The 21,761-nt window shown below is 45.7% G+C and overlaps 1 protein-coding gene across 7 annotated transcripts in view; it reads left to right on the top strand.

Annotated features, from left to right (window-relative positions):
* Nucleotides 1-21,761, top strand: part of LOC136872018 (uncharacterized) — an 811,539-nt gene that overhangs the window by 298,490 nt on the left and 491,288 nt on the right. The window lies entirely within an intron of this gene.

Here is a 21,761-nt window from a genome sequence, read left to right as displayed (position 1 = left end):
TTAATTAAGGCCACGGCCGCTTCCTTCCAATTCCTAGGCCGTTCCTCTCCCATCGTCGCCATAAGACCTATCTGTGTCGGTGCGACGTAAAGCAACTAGGAAAAAAAATGTGAATTGGATCCACGGATTGTTTTGGATTCATGCTCATTTTTTCATCCTCATTCGTTTTAGATTTTAATCAATGGACACATTTTGAAGTTTTAATCATCGTTTCATTTCGTTGCACTTTGTATCATTAGTGGCCGATGACCTAGCTGTTAGGCCCCTTTAAACAACAAACATCATCATCAGCAGCAGCAGCACTTCCTCCTTAATTGTAGCAGCAAGTAGGATATCGTCAGTATTCTCTACGATCCAAAGAACACTGTCATACACGTCAAAGAGATGACATCCATAACATGTGTGAAGAGCAGCGCACAGAGAAGCTTTCTGCGCCTCACTCTACTACATGTATTCTCATCAGTGTTGCCAACTGTACATCCTAAAATATCGCTAAATTCGTTGATGAAAGTCTCTAAAAATTGCCAAATTTTCGTCAAAGTCGCTAAGAAAAGTCGCTAACATAAAATTACCAGTAAACATGAATAAAATGGACATACCTATGCAGAAAAAAATATTCCATCTTCATCTTCTTCCATTTCCTTCTCAGCAAACGATGTAGCTTGTGAAGTGGAAGGTTGCTGAGATGATGTAGCAGGTATTAGTTCAGCCGTTGTTGAATAAGCATTTTTAGTTCCTATCTTCCTGGCGACCTTCTCTGGAATTTCGTAGGAATGGCAGGTTTTTCCTAGGCGCTTAAGCGCATTCCTGATGTGCACGATGTATGCTGCTGTTTCGACTTTCATTCTGTTTCTCACTTTAGATTTCACAATACCAAGTGTACTAAAGAGCCTTTCTACTTCGGCATTTGAATGCGGGAGAGCCAAAATTTTCATAGCAAAAGTAGCTAGTTCTCTGAAGGGATTTTGTCCTGCCGAATCACTATACTGCAACACCTCTACCCAGAAATCTGTGGTATTTGAAACTTGACTCCATTTTATTGCGTTTAAATTACGCCACTGTTTCTCAATGTGATCTATATCTAAGACACTACAACCCATATCTTCCGCTAACTCAAATATTGGGTTTTTGACGACATTAAGACAGTTTTTAATAGAAAGGAGAGCCATTTTTCTTAGGTTTTGAAAATTGTTCGGTAGCCTATTTTTTAGTTCTGTAATTATCTTTTTTGTGAGGTTAATACAGCGGCCCCTAACCATTTCTACCTTTTCTACTGATAGAGTTTCCGCCAGTTTTTCGAGCTCGTAACCCAGATAGAGTTTGGGATCCACGTAACTATTAATCTCAGTTGATGGAGAAAACAGATCAAATCGAGCAGTTGGGTTTAGGATTTTCCTTCCTAAAAACTGTATAAGATTCATGAGATCATCAAGTAAACGAGTAGGGTCTGCATTTTCAGATTCAAATACTTTAATTACTTTTTGGACCTCATGCAGAATACTTTTTAGATAAGTCATGAACAATCTGTTTGGTAAATCAGAGTACATTTGGAATAACATCTCTGAAGTATAACACTTTTCTTGTGTCCTTACTATATCGAAGTGTAATTTGAGCTCATCCCGCTGTTCAACAATTCGCCGAACAGCAGGTTCAATGGATAACCATCTTGTTTCACAAACTTTTAGAAGTTTGAGAGGCTCTTCATTATTTATTGCATTGTAAATTTGCTTGTAAATGTCCTGTCTCTTGCTGGAATGAGCAAGCCAAAGGTAACTTTCACGGACAATGAAGTCAACATTACGAGGCAAAGTGTCTTCCGTAGCATGAGAAACAGCTAGTTGTATGGAATGACACACGCACCTAATCATTTTCAAATGAGGAATATTAAACTCTTTTTTCATAAGTTCATATACCCCATTGTTCAGTCCAGTGTTCACGGAAGCGTTGTCTACACCTATACCTAATAAATTAGCAGGCTTCATTTGCAGTTGCTGTAAGAGTATTCCTATTGCGTTAACAATAGCTGGTGCTGTGCCATTTGGTAAGTCTACCAAACCTAAAAATCTTGATACTATCCTTTTCATACTGACGCTGAAGTAACGAATTATATGACACCCAACAACTTAGTAACGGATATATCTGTCGCCTCATCTATTATTAAACTATAGCCCTGATCGCCAATATCAGAAACCATGTCCTCAACAAAATGCGGTGCTAGTACATGTTTTATTACTTCAGTACATTTTGTTCTGTGTAAACGGACATCTGCTGCTTTAGAACTATCGCCAAAATTTTTATAACACAAAGTTCTGACAAATGATCTACAGTCAACAATGAGCAGTGCTCTGCAATAAACAATGCCAAATTTCCTTCAGTCCTAGCAGTACTTATGTACTTTTGTAAACGGTATTTTTTTCTGCAGTGGTGAGGTAAACGGCCCTGATCGCATTTTATGTTTCTGAGTTTCAGAATGTTTCTTTAAATCATTATATTTATCATACAGTTCTGTTTTACAGTAGACGCAGTAGGCTTTGGACTTATCAGAATCTACCGGTCTTAACCATTTAAACTGATGTTCCCAGTCTTTACGGTAGTTTTGCTGATACTTTGGCTTACCCATGGTGTTGAACAAAAAACAAAAACACAGTTCACAAACAAGAAAATACGAAAATGAATATTTGAAATCGCACATGTAAATTTGCGTAAATACACCTAACAAACCATGAATGACTTCAAGAAAAAACACAGATCACAACAGAACTTATGATTACACTGATAGCTGCGAAGAGATCGATTCATTTTCTTAGCGTGCGCGGCTGAATCACCTCCGTCCGCTGTGTAATGTTACGCGTAACTAAGAGGCAAAAAAATAAAAAATCGAATGACTGACTAATCTAACTGCGTTAATACTGTATTAACGCTGTCTGTGCAACTCCCAGCGCCTACACATGATGTCATCCAGCAGATAAGAAGAGGAATTGCCGAATGATGCCATAATGTGATCACATGAAATGATATACAAGGATGTTCAGATTAAAAAATAACCGGTCATAAACATTCACGTACTGAACTGCAGTTTATACCGTTAAATTGATAATAATTTTATTAAACTATGAAATTCACCAGTTTTCCCTCTAAAGTGCTTGAATAATCGCCAGAAAAGTCGCCAATCGGAAAAAATAAAATTTTGTCGCTAACAAGGTTCCCGAATTCCCTAGATTTAGCGACTTGTCGCTGAAGTTGGCAACACTGATTCTCATAAAGCATCCGAGCCCAGTTGATAAGCAGCTCGGGCAAGCGATGGTCGCGCAACGCTTACCAAATAAGCTGATAAGCTGATAAGATGATCCTGTAAAGGAATAAAACTATTCCAAGAGATATCTTTAATTTAGAGCCTAATATTTAAGAGATTTCGTCCCAATGATAAACATACCCAGTATTTTGCACTAAATAGAAGTAGGTCTAATTTAAATACTTGCTTTCAATCCATTTTTAGCAAACCAATGAGCATACACTTTAGCGCAGATCTGTATGATTAATTCTGAACATTGTTGAATGTTTATAGCCTATCAGATTGTTATCATATTTGATGGTTTAGCTATCTTCACCTCGTTAGGCTCTGCGAACCAAGGGTAAGGGTTGGCTGCCAATCAACACAAGGGAATTGCTAAAACCAGATAAGGTCCTGGTGCTGGGTGGGGCAAAGGCGTTGTAACACTCCATTACCAACATAAACCACTGTTTCTATATCGGCACGATTCCGTGCCCTTGACTGTGCATAAAAAAGTGAATTTGTGGCGTGATACGCAGTATTAGATCCAGTTCATGGTCTAAGATTGTACATATCGCTTCAGTGTCGCATCCTGGAGTTTTGTGATGATATTCATATATTTAATTGTTAGTATCCATTGGAGGGCATGCCAGCAGCCACGGTAATTCCAGCTCCAATACGTATATTAAAGTTGTTGCGGTTGAAAAGCTCATAGTTGGATTTGTGTCCCACGCTGTCGGTTCATCGCTCGTCGGTGGCATGGTTCGTGGGACGTCCTGCCGGTGGTGGCGAGTCGAAAGCGCGCGGCCGCCGTGGTTACCCGCGTGCGGTTCCTGCGCGCCGTAGGCGGACCCCGATGAAATCTTACCGCTTGCTCTTCATCGAGTGTCGAGGTGGGCCGGCACGTTTAATTTGAACAAATTAGAGTGCTTAAAGCAGGCCGGCTGCGCCTGAATACTGTGTGCATGGAATAATGGAATATGACCTCGGTTCTATTTTGTTGGTTTTCGGAACCCGAAGTAATGATTAATAGGGACAGGCGGGCGAATTCGTATTGCGACGTTAGAGGTGAAATTCTTGGATCGTCGCAAGACGAATTATAACATTAATATAAGAGCCTCCGTGAGCTCAGGTGGCAGCATACCGGCCTGTCACCACTGGGTTCCGTGGTTCAAATTCCGGTCACTCCATGTGATATTTGTGCTCTACAAAGCGGAAGTGGGACAAGTTGTTCTCCGGGTACTCTGGTTTTCCCTGTCATCGTCCATTCCAGCAACACTCTCCAATATAATTTCATTTCATCTGTCAGTCACACATCATTGCCCCAGAGGAGTGCAACAGGCTTCGGCAACTGGCATAATTCCTATCCTCGCCGCTAGATGTGGGTTTTATTCATTCCATTCCTTACTCGGTCGAATGATCGGAAACAGGCTGAGGATTTTCACTTTTGATAATATTATTATAGTATTTTCCCATGGATATTAATTCGTTCCGAGATAAAATAAACACAAAGTCAGACCTTAAGGATGAAATGGACACTCACTTAAGCCAAAAAATGTAGAAGTGGATGGTACTGGTGCTGAATGTTTGTAGCGAAAGTAAATTTGAGCCTTGAATACTCTATGAAACGTTTTACGTGTACCAGATCGGACCTGAGAAATGTTCAGAAGTAGAAACGGCCTTTCCAAAGGCATGAGTTCACGCGCTTTTTTTCTATTGGAAAACTTGAAAAGCTAGTTTCCTAGGGAACCCAACCACTGTATTCCGCTTTTATAACACAGATGTTTCAAGCTGTTACTGTTACAAACATACGCAAAATATATAGTCGTTGCGCCTAGATAAACCGCTGTGTGATTATATTTCAGTTTAAAACTTTGACCAGAAAGATTCTGTCACTTAAGAATTCAGTATTGCATGAAGTATATCAACACCACACGACCACCACCACCATTCGAGAGCCAGCGTCTGAACTGAGTAGACGTCAGACAGCCTAGTCCGAGCTTGCACCCTGCCCAGCCAGCCAATCAACGTAGAGCAGCCACGTTCTCTGCGCGGTCCGACTTCCCAGATATACTCTGGGAGCCAAGTTTGAACACACATACACATTCACATTCGCGATTCGCAGTCCAGCGCTCGCACTGTGCAAACGCTCCCAGCACCAAGCTCCAGAGAGACTAGCACCCTGAAAGCTAGCTCACTACGTCTACTGCGAATAACTACGGTACTCAGTACCAACCAAGCATCAAAGCCCAGTCACCAGGGAGCCCCTAACTCTCGGAGAACAGGCTACCTGCCATACAGCCTGTTCGAACTCAACAATCGCCAACTGCCAGCCAAGAATAGGCAGTACCAAGAAAAACCTGTGAGCAATTTGTCAGAGCCCTGTATCGAGCAATTTGTCAGAGCCCTCAGTGTGGTCACTGGTTCGGAACTCGTCCCGTTGCGACACGGTAAAACTACACTTGTTCCGACCGTGCCCACTGAGCGAGCAAGCACCTAACAGCGCGCCGGTCCTCTTATTTGAGTTTGACCGTTCCAGTGTTTTATAACAAACACTCAAGCCTCCCCAGCCCTAATCCAGCCCTGTCGGGACCACCTCGGTGGATTGAGTAGCCGAGACACCGACCTTCCCACTACAAACCATGGATCCACCCAACTTCAACGTACCATTTGTAATCAGTACCAAGGAACGCTATTCCAGCTCCTATCCCTTCATCTTCCCAGTTCCCTACGACCCATACAGGGATATCTCACCAAAACAGTTGTACAACCACCGTAAAAACACCTACATAGCCATAAAACCAGTCATACAACACGTACAAATGGCACAAGAGCTCTGTAATGGATGTATTATCATTTTCTCTCTTGACAGAGAACTAAGTCACAATGCTATCTTTGCACACTTAAGAACCGTGAACATCCAATACAGAGTCTGCTCCAAATTCACCACAGGCACGGAAACATCAGCACAGACAGAACCTGACACTCAGCACACAGAAACACAAACAGACGACACTATAGTTGATGCACCTCCCACCTCCCCCCTTCCCCCCCCACCAGCAACCGAGCCCGAGACTGAGATCTCATTAGTCTCTCAACCGGGCACGGACACAGCAAACAAATACACTCAGACCAGGCGCGGACGCAAAAAACCCGCCCCTGGGCCTGCCAGACAGCCAACGCATACACCTACCAAAACAGTGACTCGAACCCACGACCCAACCCGCCCCTCCCTTGTTACACAATGCTTCAACTGCCTTCTACTCCATCACTCAGCAGCTACTTGCTCTGCAGCTACCCGCTGCAACAGATGTGGAGGCTCACACCGACACACTGATTGCACGGTACCGAGGGACCGGCCGAGGTGCGCAAACTGCCAAGGCAGTCATGCCGCCTCATTTCCTGGTTGCCCCTTCATCAAGAAGGCAGTGAAGGAACACTACAAACACGCCAAACACTTACACTCAACTACTAAACCTACACCACACACAGCCGCCAATACACTACCTCACTCAAACCCAGGACCCTACATCCATCAACCCAACAACCAAATCAGTCAAGATACCACCACCATACTTAACCTATTACTGAACCTCCTCACGACCCATAACCAGACCCCCCACCCCCCCATGTCAACAGCCCCGGATCAGTCTCATCAGCCCCTACTTCCCATGCCAGCCAAGCAATTAATCCTTAATTAAATCCCACCCAGCAAACCGTCCCGCCCAGTTCAAGCAATGACCTCACTTCTCACTTCCTTTAAAACACTGGAACACACGGACACCGAGGCGGGAGCACAACATAAATGCTGCTTAATTTAATGCTGTATTTCCAAATTAACATCTACAGATGCTGTCAAATACAACCAACATCCGCAGATACTTGCACTTTTACAGTAAAAGCGCAAGTTGCGAACTCAAGACACGATGAAGCGTTACAAATTTCTTAACGTAACAATAAGCTAGGCAAACTCTGTCCCAACAGGGCGAGCCACATCGTTCACTGAAAACAGCTGTGCTAGCCATGGTTACTGAATGTAGATTCTCCTTAGGCACCAACACACATAAACACTACTTACACAAACAGTTAAGCAACATCGGGCGTGGCCACCCACTGGATGGGTGACCGCAACACGTGTATACACACACACACATACACACACACATACAGTCAACAACAATACGTACCATCAATATATATACAATATTACCAACATACTGAGAATAATACACAATAAATAAATCAAATACACTATTACACACAACCGCATTACAGTCATTAAAGGCCGACAGAGGAGTCTTGAACGAGACACCGGTATCGGCACTTCACAAACCATCTATCTCTACGGAGATAGGTGGAACATACAGACCAGGGGGGAACACACATACATACAACACAGGAACACAACACATTCCCAGCCAAGCGCTCAGAGCGAGCACACCGCAAGAGAGCCAAGGACCAAGCGAGCCAGCACCCTGTACTAGCGAACTCGCAGCCGCCAAACCTCTCGCCAAGCTCCCGCACTGACTGCCAGCCAATCAGAGAGCAGCACCACGACTGCCAGCCAATACCAGCCACCAGCCTGCCAAATCTGTGCGGGCCCACGAGCAATTTGTCTAGTACTCAGTGTGGTCATTAGTTCGTGCCCTGTCTTGGCGTAATCCAATCTAAAACTATACCTGACACGACTGGTGCCCACTGAGTACGCCAAGTAAGACGCCGGTCCTCGAATAGAGTTTGACCGTTTCCAGTGCTTTACCGCACCCCTGACAACCAAGCCACAGTACCTAACCCGCGCCGGGATAATTCTGGTGGATTGAGTAGCCAGAACCCCGGCCCTTCCCGTTTCCATCATGAGCACCGATTCCTTTGATTACAGTAACTGGTCCTGGAAGTCACCCACACCCATCCCCGATGAAGAAGAAGAAGACTACGAAACCCCCTTCCATTATGTCCGTTTCGACTCACCTTTCCCTACATCAGAGAAATGTGACGTCCTCATCATCCCTCTACAGACATCCGGCCCTATCCCACTTACCAGAAAAACTGTTATTCAGTCCATCAGACCCATCCTGGAAAATCTCATCGCCGTTGCAGAGGAAACCCACAACAGCCTACTCCTAATCACCCCGATCAAAAACAAATTCACACCAGCCATTATTGAAGTCATCCAGCAAGCAGGACTCCCAAAACCTATCCTGATCAACCCCCTCCACCTCACCTCAGACCCCACCTACAAGCCTCCACCATACCCAGAAACACAAGACACCAGCACACTTACAGACCCAATACCAACTGTACACACTGATTCCAAACCATCACCACCCGTCCCACCACCTACCCAATCCATAGACACCGTCCCACCACCTACCCAATCCACAGACACCCAGACCAACCCACCGCCAACACTCACCGACACTCAAACGCAAACAAAGAGCAGGCGTAAAAAACCTGCTCACCCTACACCACCCCAGCACAGAACCCAGACTCTATCACGCACAACCCTCATTACACAGTGCTTTAATTGCCTGGAACTAAACCACGTAGCCAGTTCCTGCTCTAAAGCTACCCGCTGCAATAGGTGTGGCGGTTCTCACCGCCACACAGATTGTAAGGTGCCAAAGACCCAGGCGAGGTGTGCCAACTGCCAAGGTAGTCATGCCGCCTCATTCCCTGGCTGCCCGTTCATCAAGAGCGCAATTAAAGCACACTACAGACAATCCAGACACCTACAGACACGCACACAACCACCACCACTGCTCAGCCTACCTATCCACCCGCCCACGCAACCGAACCCAGGACCTCCGACTCCCTACCACAATACACAAATCCCAGACACAGCCACACTAATACAGCTCCTCCTACTCAACCTACTGTCTACCCAACCCAGACCACCACCAATACCAACGCCGCAAAACCATCCCACCCCCCAATAACCGCCCCCAACAAGCAACCGCCCCTACCAAGCCCAGAGCAAGAACCCCGAAATGATCTCACTTCCTTATAAAACTATCTCAGCACATCCTCCACCAGCAAACGAACAACCTTAAAAGCACTGGAAACATCACCGACGCCGAGGCGGGTATTCATTAATAGCTGCAACCACAAATGCTGTACTTTCCTAAATTCAATGTATCAAACACAACAGATACACAGGAATATAAATATATTCCTGAGGACAATCCAGCGGCAAGGCCCGGTCAACCAAGCAACACCGGGCGTGGTCAGGGTTTGGATGGGTGACCATCCAAATTTTACCCTTGCCGCTGGCTCAAAGACAAAAATTTAGACATTTTACTAACATCCAGCCATGGCACGCACAGAATAAGGTTGAATTTTTCCATAATACCACTCAACAGCACCCACTTTACAGTAAAATTTCCACCATTTTATTATTATTATTATTATTATTATTATCAACCAAATATATTTTATTCTTTTTATACTTATTTTCTACAACAGGCCAGGTGAGGAGCGCGGCATAGCGCACCGGTACTGGCACCGCAACCGGCACCCCCTAGGGGTGTCCAAACTGAATATATGGAACACACATACACACATTCACATTCGCACATTCGACATTCAATTCCAGCCAAGCGCTCAGAGCGAGCACACCGCAAGAGAGCCAAGGACCAAGCGAGCCAGCACCCTGTACTAGCGAACTCGCAGCCGCCAAACCTCTCGCCAAGCTCCCGCACTGACTGCCAGCCAATCAGAGAGCAGCACCACGACTGCCAGCCAATACCAGCCACCAGCCTGCCAAATCTTGTGCGGGCCCACGAGCAATTTGTCTAGTACTCAGTGTGGTCATTAGTTCGTGTCCTGTCTTGGCGTAATCCAATTTAAAACTATACCTGACACGACTGGTGCCCACTGAGTACGCCAAGTAAGACGCCGGTCCTCGAATAGAGTTTGACCGTTTCCAGTGCTTTACCGCACCCCTGACAACCAAGCCACAGTACATAACCCGCGCCGGGATAATTCTGGTGGATTGAGTAGCCAGAACCCCGGCCCTTCCCGTTTCCATCATGAGCACCGATTCCTTTGATTACAGTAACTGGTCCTGGAAGTCACCCACACCCATCCACGATGAAGAAGAAGAAGACTACGAAACCCCCTTCCATTATGTCCGTTTCGACTCACCTTTCCCTACATCAGAGAAATGTGACGTCCTCATCATCCCTCTACAGACATCCGGCCCTATCCCACTTACCAGAAAAACCGTTATTCAGTCCATCAGACCCATCCTGGAAAATCTCATCGCCGTTGCAGAGGAAACCCACAACAGCCTACTCCTAATCACCCCGATCAAAAACAAATTCACACCAGCCATTATTGAAGTCATCCAGCAAGCAGGACTCCCAAAACCTATCCTGATCAACCCCCTCCACCTCACCTCAGACCCCACCTACAAGCCTCCACCATACCCAGAAACACAAGACACCAGCACACTTACAGATCCAATACCAACTGTACACACTGATTCCAAACCATCACCACCCGTCCCACCACCTACCCAATCCACAGACACCGTCCCACCACCTACCCAATCCACAGACACCCAGACCAACCCACCGCCAACACTCACCGACACTCAAACGCAAACAAAGAGCAGGCGTAAAAAACCTGCTCACCCTACACCACCCCAGCACAGAACCCAGACTCTATCACGCACAACCCTCATTACACAGTGCTTTAATTGCCTGGAACTAAACCACGTAGCCAGTTCCTGCTCTAAAGCTACCCGCTGCAATAGGTGTGGCGGTTCTCACCGCCACACAGATTGTAAGGTGCCAAAAACCCAGGCGAGGTGTGCCAACTGCCAAGGTAGTCATGCCGCCTCATTCCCTGGCTGCCCGTTCATCAAGAGCGCAATTAAAGCACACTACAGACAATCCAGACACCTACAGACACGCACACAACCACCACCACTGCTCAGCCTACCTATCCACCCGCCCACGCAACCGAACCCAGGACCTCCGACTCCCTACCACAATACACAAATCCCAGACACAGCCACACTAATACAGCTCCTCCTACTCAACCTACTGTCTACCCAACCCAGACCACCACCAATACCAACGCCGCAAAACCATCCCACCCCCCAATAACCGCCCCCAACAAGCAACCGCCCCCACCAAGCCCAGAGCAAGAATCCCGAAATGATCTCACTTCCTTATAAAACTATCTCAGCACATCCTCCACCAGCAAACGAACAACCTTAAAAGCACTGGAAACATCACCGACGCCGAGGCGGGTATTCATTAATAGCTGCAACCACAAATGCTGTACTTTTCTAAATTCAATGTATCAAACACAACAGATACACAGGAATATAAATATATTCCTGAGGACAATCCAGCGGCAAGGCCCGGTCAATCAAGCAACACCGGGCGTGGTCAGGGTTTGGATGGGTGACCATCCAAATTTTACCCTTGCCGCTGGCTCAAAGACAAAAATTTAGACATATTACTAACATCCAGCCATGGCACGCACAGAATAAGGTTGAATTTTTCCATAACACCACTCAACAGCACCCACTTTACAGTAAATTTTCCACCATTTTATTATTATTATTATTATTATTATTATTATCAACCAAATATATTTTATTCTTTTTATACTTATTTTCTACAACAGGCCAGGTGAGGAGCGCGGCATAGCGCACCGGTACTGGCACCGCAACCGGCACCCCCTAGGGGTGTCCAAACTGAACATATGGAACACACACATTCGGATTCGGGTGGAAGGCGGAGAGCAGGGCAGACGTGGCTGTGACTCGCTGTATCTCCTCTCACTTCCTTCTGCTGGTGCACTTTAGGTGTGGCTCTGACTACTAGATCCCGAGCGATCGTCCTGTCATCCACCCAGCTACGGCTAGGGAGTGCGCTTGGGCTTAGCGAACTACGACTACGACGAACTCACCGCTATTCTGCAGCACCTGACTTCGACGCCTGGGGACTCCTTGGGGCGCTCACCGCTTTCGGGGTCTGCGCTACCACCACCTCCGGGGCCACTGCTGGGTCTCGATACTTCTATCTGGGGCCAAGCTCCGCCTCGCTCCTTGGGGCACTGTCTGCCTGCCCACCACCGTGAGCAAAATTGTCAGCCCACCCACACTTAGAACACCTCGGGTCTTGTCGTGGATGAACCACTTTAAAAACTACACCTGACCCGAGCTGAACTCTGTTGTGGCTCAGGAAACTCCCCCCACCGCAGATGCGGAAGCCTTGCTTCTACAAGCAAATACAGACATAACCACAGTTAAGCAACATTGGCCGCGGTCGCGCGCCGACTGGGTGACCAAGGGCCGCCCGAGGCGCTGCGGCGCTGCTGCTGCCGCACAACACAGTATTTCTCACACGTAACAGAACAATGGCTAGCAATGAGCAGGGCGCTACTGCCGCCACAGCTGTTACACAACACGGTACACACACACCCAACAGAACAATGGTTAACAATGAGCAAAAAACCATTCCCTTAATTCACATAAACTCAACTCAACATTGGAGAGACTTGAGTCTTTTCGTAGAGCGAGCTCTGAAACACAAACGGTTTCAACTCCAGCCTTCAAAGAAAGGGGCTAACGTCCGTGTTCACGACAAGGAAGACCACACACTACTAACCAGCACACTTAGAAAATATGAAATGAATTACTTCACCCACGCGCTCGTAAAAACTAACAGGAAAACAATAGTAGTTCGAGGATTGCCTAAAGACTTGTCCCCTAAGGAAATAGTAGACAACCTAACTGAACAAGGCTACGAACAAGTAACAGTCATTCAAATGTTCAGGAACATACAGCAAGAAGACAACACCATACTCAAAGTCTTAATGCCACTGTTTATCATAAACTACGAAGCCACCACAGCAAATAGCAACCTCCCACAGGTCAAAGAAATCCTAAACATACCCGTCAGAACCGAACCCAAACGAATTGACAATGCAACAATACAACCCCAACAATGCTTCAACTGCCAATCATTCGGCCACCTACGCACACATTGCCACCTAAGCCCAAAGTGCGTTAAATGCGCAGGACCGCACAAACCAGCAGACTGTACAATGCAGGGATCGGAAGGGCTTAAATGCGCCAACTGCGGAGAAGCCCACCCCGCCTCCTCTAAAAAATGCAAGTCGTATCTACAATACGTGCAGAAAAAACAGAAAACAGCTCCACAAACTACACAAACTACTCAAAGTACACCAAACAACACTCTACCCCAGCAGTTTATACCAGCTCCCCCCCCCCCCCCCCCTCACTAACCGCTGGAACGTCCCCGGCTTCGAGTCGGAAGTCCCGGACAACGACACAGAGCGAAGCGAAACAGCCAGCCAAAGAACAGCAAGGTGGAAGGAAATCCACTTTCCGCCACTAAAACAAGCCAGGCAAAACAACCACCAACAACCAGCACCACGAAACCCACCCACACAGAAAACCCTTACACTTCCAGACATACCCCAGACTACAACACAAATCACAGAGCCAAACTCCACCACCCACCCAGTCCAGCCTACACACAACAACACAACAACTCCACTATCTAACAACACACCCGCCCCCACCCCCCAGAAACGCCCCACTACTACTCCAAATGACAATTTCTTCACAAAGTTCCATATCCCTGACAGCATCCCATCATATGTGAAATACATCCTTGAAACACTTCAAATGCAACTGAAAACTTTCATGGATAATATGCTCACAACCACACAGCAACTCAACCACTCCCTTATACAGCTAACACTTCAACTGTCAGTCAACCAACCATGGGCAAGAGACCACTGAGAGTCTCTTACTGGAACGCAAACGGCCTAAATACCCCGGCCAAGAAAGCTGAATTAACACTATACCTAACAGAACAAGACATAGACATCATACTCATACAAGAAACTAAACTAAAACCGACAAAACGATTCACAATACGAAACTACAATATCTACAGGACGGACAGGGACGGCGATGGTGGTGGGACTATGGTCGCAATAAAGAGACGCATTTCCCACAACCACATACTACTACCAGAAACACAAAACGTAGAAGCAACAGCCATTCAAATACATGACGGACCGGACACACTAACACTCATATCAGCCTACCAACCACCCAACAAAAAACTCAAAATAAACGACATAGACATCTTATTAGACTATGATAAAGTTCTATTGGCAGGCGACCTTAATAGCAAACACCCCGACTGGAATAGTAAAACCACCAACACACACGGCAATAAACTACGCAATCACAACCTACAAAACGACTACTTCATTATAGCACCCATCGAACCAACATTCTACTACTGGCACAATCACACACTACTCTCAGACACAAATGACATAGCACTATTACGAAACATACCAAGCAACATCACAATTGACACTATGCAAGCGCTGCGCTCAGACCACAGACCTGTCCTCATTCAACTCGGCGTTGATCCATACTACAGAAATACACACAAGAAAATACAGACACACAGCATAGATTGGGAGAAATACAAAGAAAACCTACAACTCATTCAGGAATCGAACCCGATACCCACCCCAAATACAACCGACGACATCGACACAGCCATCACGCTATTCTCAAACACACTCATCACCGCAGCTAAAGCCAGTACCCAACCAAAACACAAGACAAAACAGGGCCAACAACGTGAACTGCCGGCACATATAATACAATTAATTCATGACAAAAACAAAGCCCGAACAGCCTTCCAAAAAACAGGAACACTACAAAACAAACTACAGTACAACCGACTACACTCTAAAAGTAAAAGAGAAATTAAAAAATTCCTTAATGACCAATGGACAAATAAACTGCAAAACCTCAAACCTGATAATAATAATAATAATAATAATAATCTATGGAGAATGGCAAAAACCTTCACTCACTCTGAACGTCCCACCCCCCCTCTAGTGAACTCAAACGGAGCAAAAATTACCTCCAACATAGAAAAAGCAGAGCTCCTAGCTACCACCCTCACAAACAACTTCACCCCTAACACACAACTACTAAACCATACACATGACGAAAAAGTAAAATCCACAGTAATAAACTACATAAATACACCAAACCATTCCCCAGTCCCCCAATTTCAACCCATCGAAATCAAAAATACAATCAAGAAACTACCTAATAATAAAGCTCCTGGAGAAGATGGAATCCCATCATTACTATTAAAAAACTTAACAAATAACATGATACACATTCTAACAAGTATATTCAACGCAATGTTAAACCTAGAATATTTTCCGCACCAGTGGAAAGTAGCTAAAATAATCTGTTTTCCAAAGCCAGACAAAGACCATAAAAACCCAGCAAATTACAGACCCATCAGCCTGCTCAGCATTATCTCTAAAATCTTTGAAAAATTAATACATAACAGAATTAAACATACAATTAATAATAACTTAATCAATGAGCAATTTGGATTCAAACCCCAACACTCAACCACACAACAGCTACTCAGAGTCACGGAATATCTGACACAGGGCTTTCAACATAACCAGAGCACAGCTGCAATATTCCTAGATTATACACAAGCATTCGACAAAGTACACCATCCATACCTCATTTACAAGTTAATTAAACTAAACTTGCACCCTACATACATCAAAATAATTAACCAATATCTCACAAACAGAAAATTCTTCGTACACCTAGACGGAATTAACTCACAACACAAAGACATTCACGCTGGCGTACCACAGGGCAGTATTCTAGGCCCGACCCTGTTTTTACAATATATAAATGACATCCCACGAAGCACACGTACCCTCACAGCCATCTACGCCGACGACACTGCAATTCTAACTAAAAGCAGAAGTCCAGACCTAGCAACACAACACCTACAACAGCACCTACAACTACTCGAACCATGGCTAACAAAGTGGAAAATACAGGTGAACACACAAAAAACTAAAGCTGTATACTTCACACGCAGACGCCACCGCCCCCAACAACACTTAACACTCTTCAACCAAAACATAGAATGGGTCCCCAAACATAAATACCTAGGAATCACACTAGACACTAGACTTAACCTGCAAGAACACGTAAAACTGACACTCAACAAAGCTAAAAAACAAATTCTGACACTATACCCACTCATTCACACCCGCAGCTCACTATCCAGAAAAAACGTACAGCTAATCTACACTTCATTTGTAAGACCAATCTTAACCTACGCATTACCAGCAATCGGCTTTCTCCCACGAACAACCCTACAGAAATACCAATATATACAAAACTGGGCGCTAAAGCTGGTAGTAAAAAACTACACAACAAGCATTAAAGACCTACACCAGATCACAAAAATACCATACATACTAGACTTTGGACTTGAACAAGCAACAAAACTCTACAACCAAACACAGTCCCACAACAATCCACTAATCAGATCTCTAGGCCAATACGAACCAGATAGACGCGACAAAATTCACCGCCTACCTAAATACATCTTTCTCATTAAGGACATTCTCAGAAATCCAGACTAATACTTAACTACGCATAGACATCACATTCACACAAACATATGAACACCCACAAAAAGATAAGGACCGTTTTTGCAACCTCTGCTACCAACGAACCAAGGACCGCCGAGGCGGGTCGCATACATGCAAAAAATGATTAAGATAACATCCCCATGCTGTACACAAGCTAAAAGTGCCACCAACACCTGACACGCAAGAATAACATTAATATTCTTGAATACAACTAGCGCCAAGGCCCGAGAGTACTAAGAAACACTGGGCGTGGTCGGAGACGGTTGGGTAACCAACAAAATCAGACCCTTGACGCAAATCCTAACAATAAGTAACACAGCTACTCAATACATGGTCAAAACGGTCGCAAGTGTTGCCTTAAGCCTATGCTAACCACCGCAATTACGATACAGATCATATTACTGACACCTTACTATTTTTATTATTATTATTACTATTATTATTATTATTATTATTACCATCCATATAATCACTATTATCAGTATAAATTTATTATTCTTATTGTTATTCTCCCGAACAGACCAGGTGAGGAGCGCAATAGCGCACCGGTACTGGTACCACACTAGGCGCCCCTTGGGGGTGTCCACCCCTCGGGGGTGTCCAAACAGTAATATCTGGCGAACACACACACCCAGCCAAGCGCTCAGAGCGAGCACACCGCAAGAGAGCCAAGAAACTAGCCAAGCCAGCACCCTGTACGAGCCAGCTCGCCACCGCCAAGACTCTCGCCAAGCTCCCGCACTGACTGCCAACCAATCAGAAGGCAGAACAGAGCGCCGAGCATCCAGCAAGCCAGCACCCCACCGAAAGCCAGCTAGCTGCCGCCAAGAGACTCTCCAAGCTCCCCCTGACAGCCGCCATCTTGGAATTCCCAGCGCGGTCCGACTTGTTTGATACAGTCAGTCGGGACGTGCTGCGGTCGCCACCAGTCACCCGGCCTTCTCCAAGCCAGAGCGGACATCCAGCCTGCCTTGTGCGGGCACACGAGCAATTTGTCAGGCCCTTAGTGCAGTATTGGTTCGAGCCTTGTCCCGGTGAGATCCGTCCAAACTATACCTGGCTCGACCGTACCCACTAAGTGAGCACAACCAAAACGCCGGTCCTCCAACCGAGTTTGACCAAACCAGTGCTTCACCTTACCCAACCATGGACCTTTCTGAGCAAATTAACCAGCTTCGTACCGCTATGGCATGCTTTCAAGCCACAACCCAGCAACAAATAGAGTCAATCTATACCCTCACTCCCCAACATTATACACAGCAAGATGACGGCACAGAAGAAGAACAAGAAGACAACTTCGACTACGCAACACCCTACTTTTTCGCCCGCAACAATTCTACATTTCCAATTTCAGCAAAATGCCAAGTACTAATTTTTAATCTTAACAACCCAGATCCAGTACCCATGACCCGCCGCACCATCCTTTCATCATTAGCGCCCCTCTTCGATGACCATATCGCTGTCATAGAAGAGACACACAATAACCTAATGCTACTTACCCCCGTCAGGAATACATCAGTCAGAATCATCCTTCGACAATTGGAAAAGACCAACATACCCACCCCTATCATTATCAATCCGCTGCACGGCACATCCAACCAACATGTCGTCATCGAACCAGAGACCGCCGATCAACAAACCCAAACCCACCCACCCCAACCTACCACCAAACAAATAGTCTCCACTAATAACGCCCAGGCACAAACCACTCCATCCTACAACCACAAAGCCATCCAAGCCACCATCTCAACAGTCGACTTCATACAACAAGTCAACTTTCAGACTCCGAAACCAAAAAGAAAAACAAAGGAAATCCAAGCAACCCCAAAAACCTCCAGCCTTTCAGTGCAAACTACCCCCTCTATTTCAGACTTCTCACTCCAAACCCTCCCCAACAACCAGGACGCACAGTCACAAACCATTCCTACTCCACCACCACTACCTCCCGTACCACACATCCATAAATCAATCCAAGCAAAATGTCAACCCAACACCACTCCCACTCCCACTCAAACCGAAAAACCACCACAAGAAGAAACTCAACCAGAAAACCAGGAAACTCCAGCTCGCAACAACTCTCAGCCAGCTACGTCAAAAAGAAATCAACCAGCCCCACACCCTTCCTTAACAATCCTCTGCTATAACTGCCTTAAGCTAAACCACCACGCGGCAAGCTGTCGAAATTCAACCCGCTGTAATAGGTGCGGCGGCCCCCACCGCCACACCGAATGCAAGGTTCCGAAGCACCAGGCGAAGTGCGCCAACTGCCAAGGCGCGCACGCGGCCTCGTTCCCTGGATGCCCATACTATAAAAAGGCAGTTATAGCAAAAACCAAGGCACATCAGAAAAACTTGCTCAGAAAGAATCCCAAAAATCCCAACTCCAATCCCCAGCCAAGTTCTCACACACCCATCACACCTCTCAATAACCAAGCTCAAAACACCCTATTACAACTACTCATTACCCTCCTCAATAGCCAAGTCAACCCCCTACAGGGCTCCCTCGGTGGATTGAGTAGCTGAGGTCCCTGAAAACCCACAACCAAGTACCAAATATCAAATCACCACCCCACCAAGATACAACCCCCACCCTGCAAGAACCACCACGTCCTCACTTCCTTACTACATCAGCCTTTACAAGCCTTGAAAACACTTAATAAGGTGAAGCACTGGTTTCTCGGAGACGAGGCGGTGCACATAACGACATGCTGCCCAATAATAATGCTGTTTTCCTAAATTACACCCGCATACTCACATAAATGCAAGCACCACAGCTTGAAAATGTGTAGTCACTGCATTTTTATCAGATAAATGCCCATTACCTCACCAAAAGGTAAATTCTGGGCGTGGCTGGTGCTGGTTGGGTAACCATCCAACACTGGCTGCGTATCCGAAACACTTACTACTGTGTCAGCCACACATTTTGTGGATAATCGTTTTTCTTTGCTCCATTTCATAGCACTAATTAACCGAGATCACTTAAACTCCAGCAACATTGAGCGTGGTCACCCAGTGGATGGGTGACCACACGACTAAAAACTTTATTACTCTTAAAACTCTTTATTACTCTTATAACTCCTTATTACTCTTATAAAAACTTTTATTACTCTTATTATTCTATTGTATAAATAGCTATCTCGCAAGAACTTAAATTTACATAACCATAAATAAACCCCCTTTATAAATTACATCCACTAAACTGCTAGGTGAGGAGCGTAATAACGCACCGGTACTAGCAACCGAAACAAACCCCTCTTCCCGGCGGGAGGAGGGGGCTTTTAATTTCTAATGGTCAGCGGATAATCACTAAAAGCTGCAATACCAAATGCTGTCTTTTCTAAATTTCAAGTATCAACAACACCTGATACGCATGAATATAAATATATTCTAGCGCACAACCCAGCGACAGGGCCCGATATAGTTAAGCAACATCGGGCTTGGTCAAAGCATGGATGGGTGACCATCCGGGCTCGACCCCTGCCGCTGGTCCGAAAAAATTTAGATAACCTCCTAAACAGCCATGGCACGCAACGAATAATGTTAAGTTTTAACCATATCTGGAATTACAGTACACATAATACAGTAAAACTCCACCATTTTATTATTATTATTATTATTATTATTATTATTATTATTATTATTATTATTATTATTATTATTATTATCAACTTTTATTTATTTATTCCTTTTATACTTATTTTCACAAACAGGCCAGGTGAGGAGCGCGGCATAGCGCACCGGTACTGGCACCGCACCAGGCACCCCCTAGGGGGTGTCCAAAACAGACATATGGAGAAATCTGCCATCCACACATTCGTACACATTCGCAGTCCGGCGCTCGTGCAGAGCAGTCCTATCTGCATCACGCTACGGCCATCAAAAGACTAGTAACCAGAACGCTAGTCACACTGCCGCTATCTGCGAATACAAGGTACTCCGTGCCAGCCCAGCCAGCGCTCAACTACCACCGAGCCCCTGCACCAAGAGAATAGGCTACCAGCAACAGCCTATTCAAATCAACAATCGACAACTGTCGGCCAAGAATAGGCAGCATCCCACACTGCCTACCCTGCCAGTCACACCAGCCAGCCTGCCAAACCTTGTGCGGGCACACGAGCATTTGTCTAGTACTCAGTGCGGTGCTTAGTTACTTAGTTCGCACCTTGTCTTGGCGCGATCCAATTAAAAACTACACCTGGTGCGACTAGTGCCCACTGAGTACGCCAAGTAAGACGCAGGTCCTCATACAGAGTTTGACCGTTTCCAGTGCTTCACAGCACCCCAGAACCAACCAACCCCCGCAACATGAACCTATATCCTCCAGATTACGACTCCTACCAAGCCCTGTGCGAACTAGCATGTTCATTTGGTACCGAACCCAGAACACCCCCATCCCAGGCAAGTATGGACAATCCTGGTGGATCGAGTAGCCAGGACCCATACAAATCCCCTCACTATACCGAATCCACTCACCATACCGAATCCACTGAAGAAGAAAAAGAAGAAAACTACGAGAATCCGTACCACTACCAACAATTTGATTACCCTTTCCCGATCTCTCCTAAATGCAAGTCAATCATCCTTCCACTCTTCAACCCAGGACCAGTCCCTATCACTCGCCGCTTAGTGATAGAATCCATAAAACCTATCATCCACCGCCATATTGCAATAATAGAAGAAACTCACAACAACCTGCTAATCATAACCCCACTCAAGAACATATTCCTCAACACCATCCTAAACCGCCTTTCAAGTTCCGGAATACCCACTCCAATCATAATCAATCCATTAAACAGCACCACGAACCGCCACCATCTTCCGAGCCAGCACCTACCAAAAACAACCCTCCACCAACATCCAGAACCACCGAAACACAAACCAATCCACCGCCACCCACAGAATCAACAGAAGCACAAACCAACCCACTTCCCCCTCCACCACCACCTCCACTCCCACCACCACCTGCCAAGTCCACCTACTCACA

Source organism: Anabrus simplex, chromosome 4 (assembly GCF_040414725.1).
Source record: "Anabrus simplex isolate iqAnaSimp1 chromosome 4, ASM4041472v1, whole genome shotgun sequence".
NCBI classification, from domain to species: Eukaryota; Metazoa; Arthropoda; class Insecta; order Orthoptera; family Tettigoniidae; genus Anabrus; species Anabrus simplex.
The sequence above is the reverse complement of the archived record's forward strand: the minus strand, read 5'-3'. Positions and strand labels throughout refer to the sequence as shown.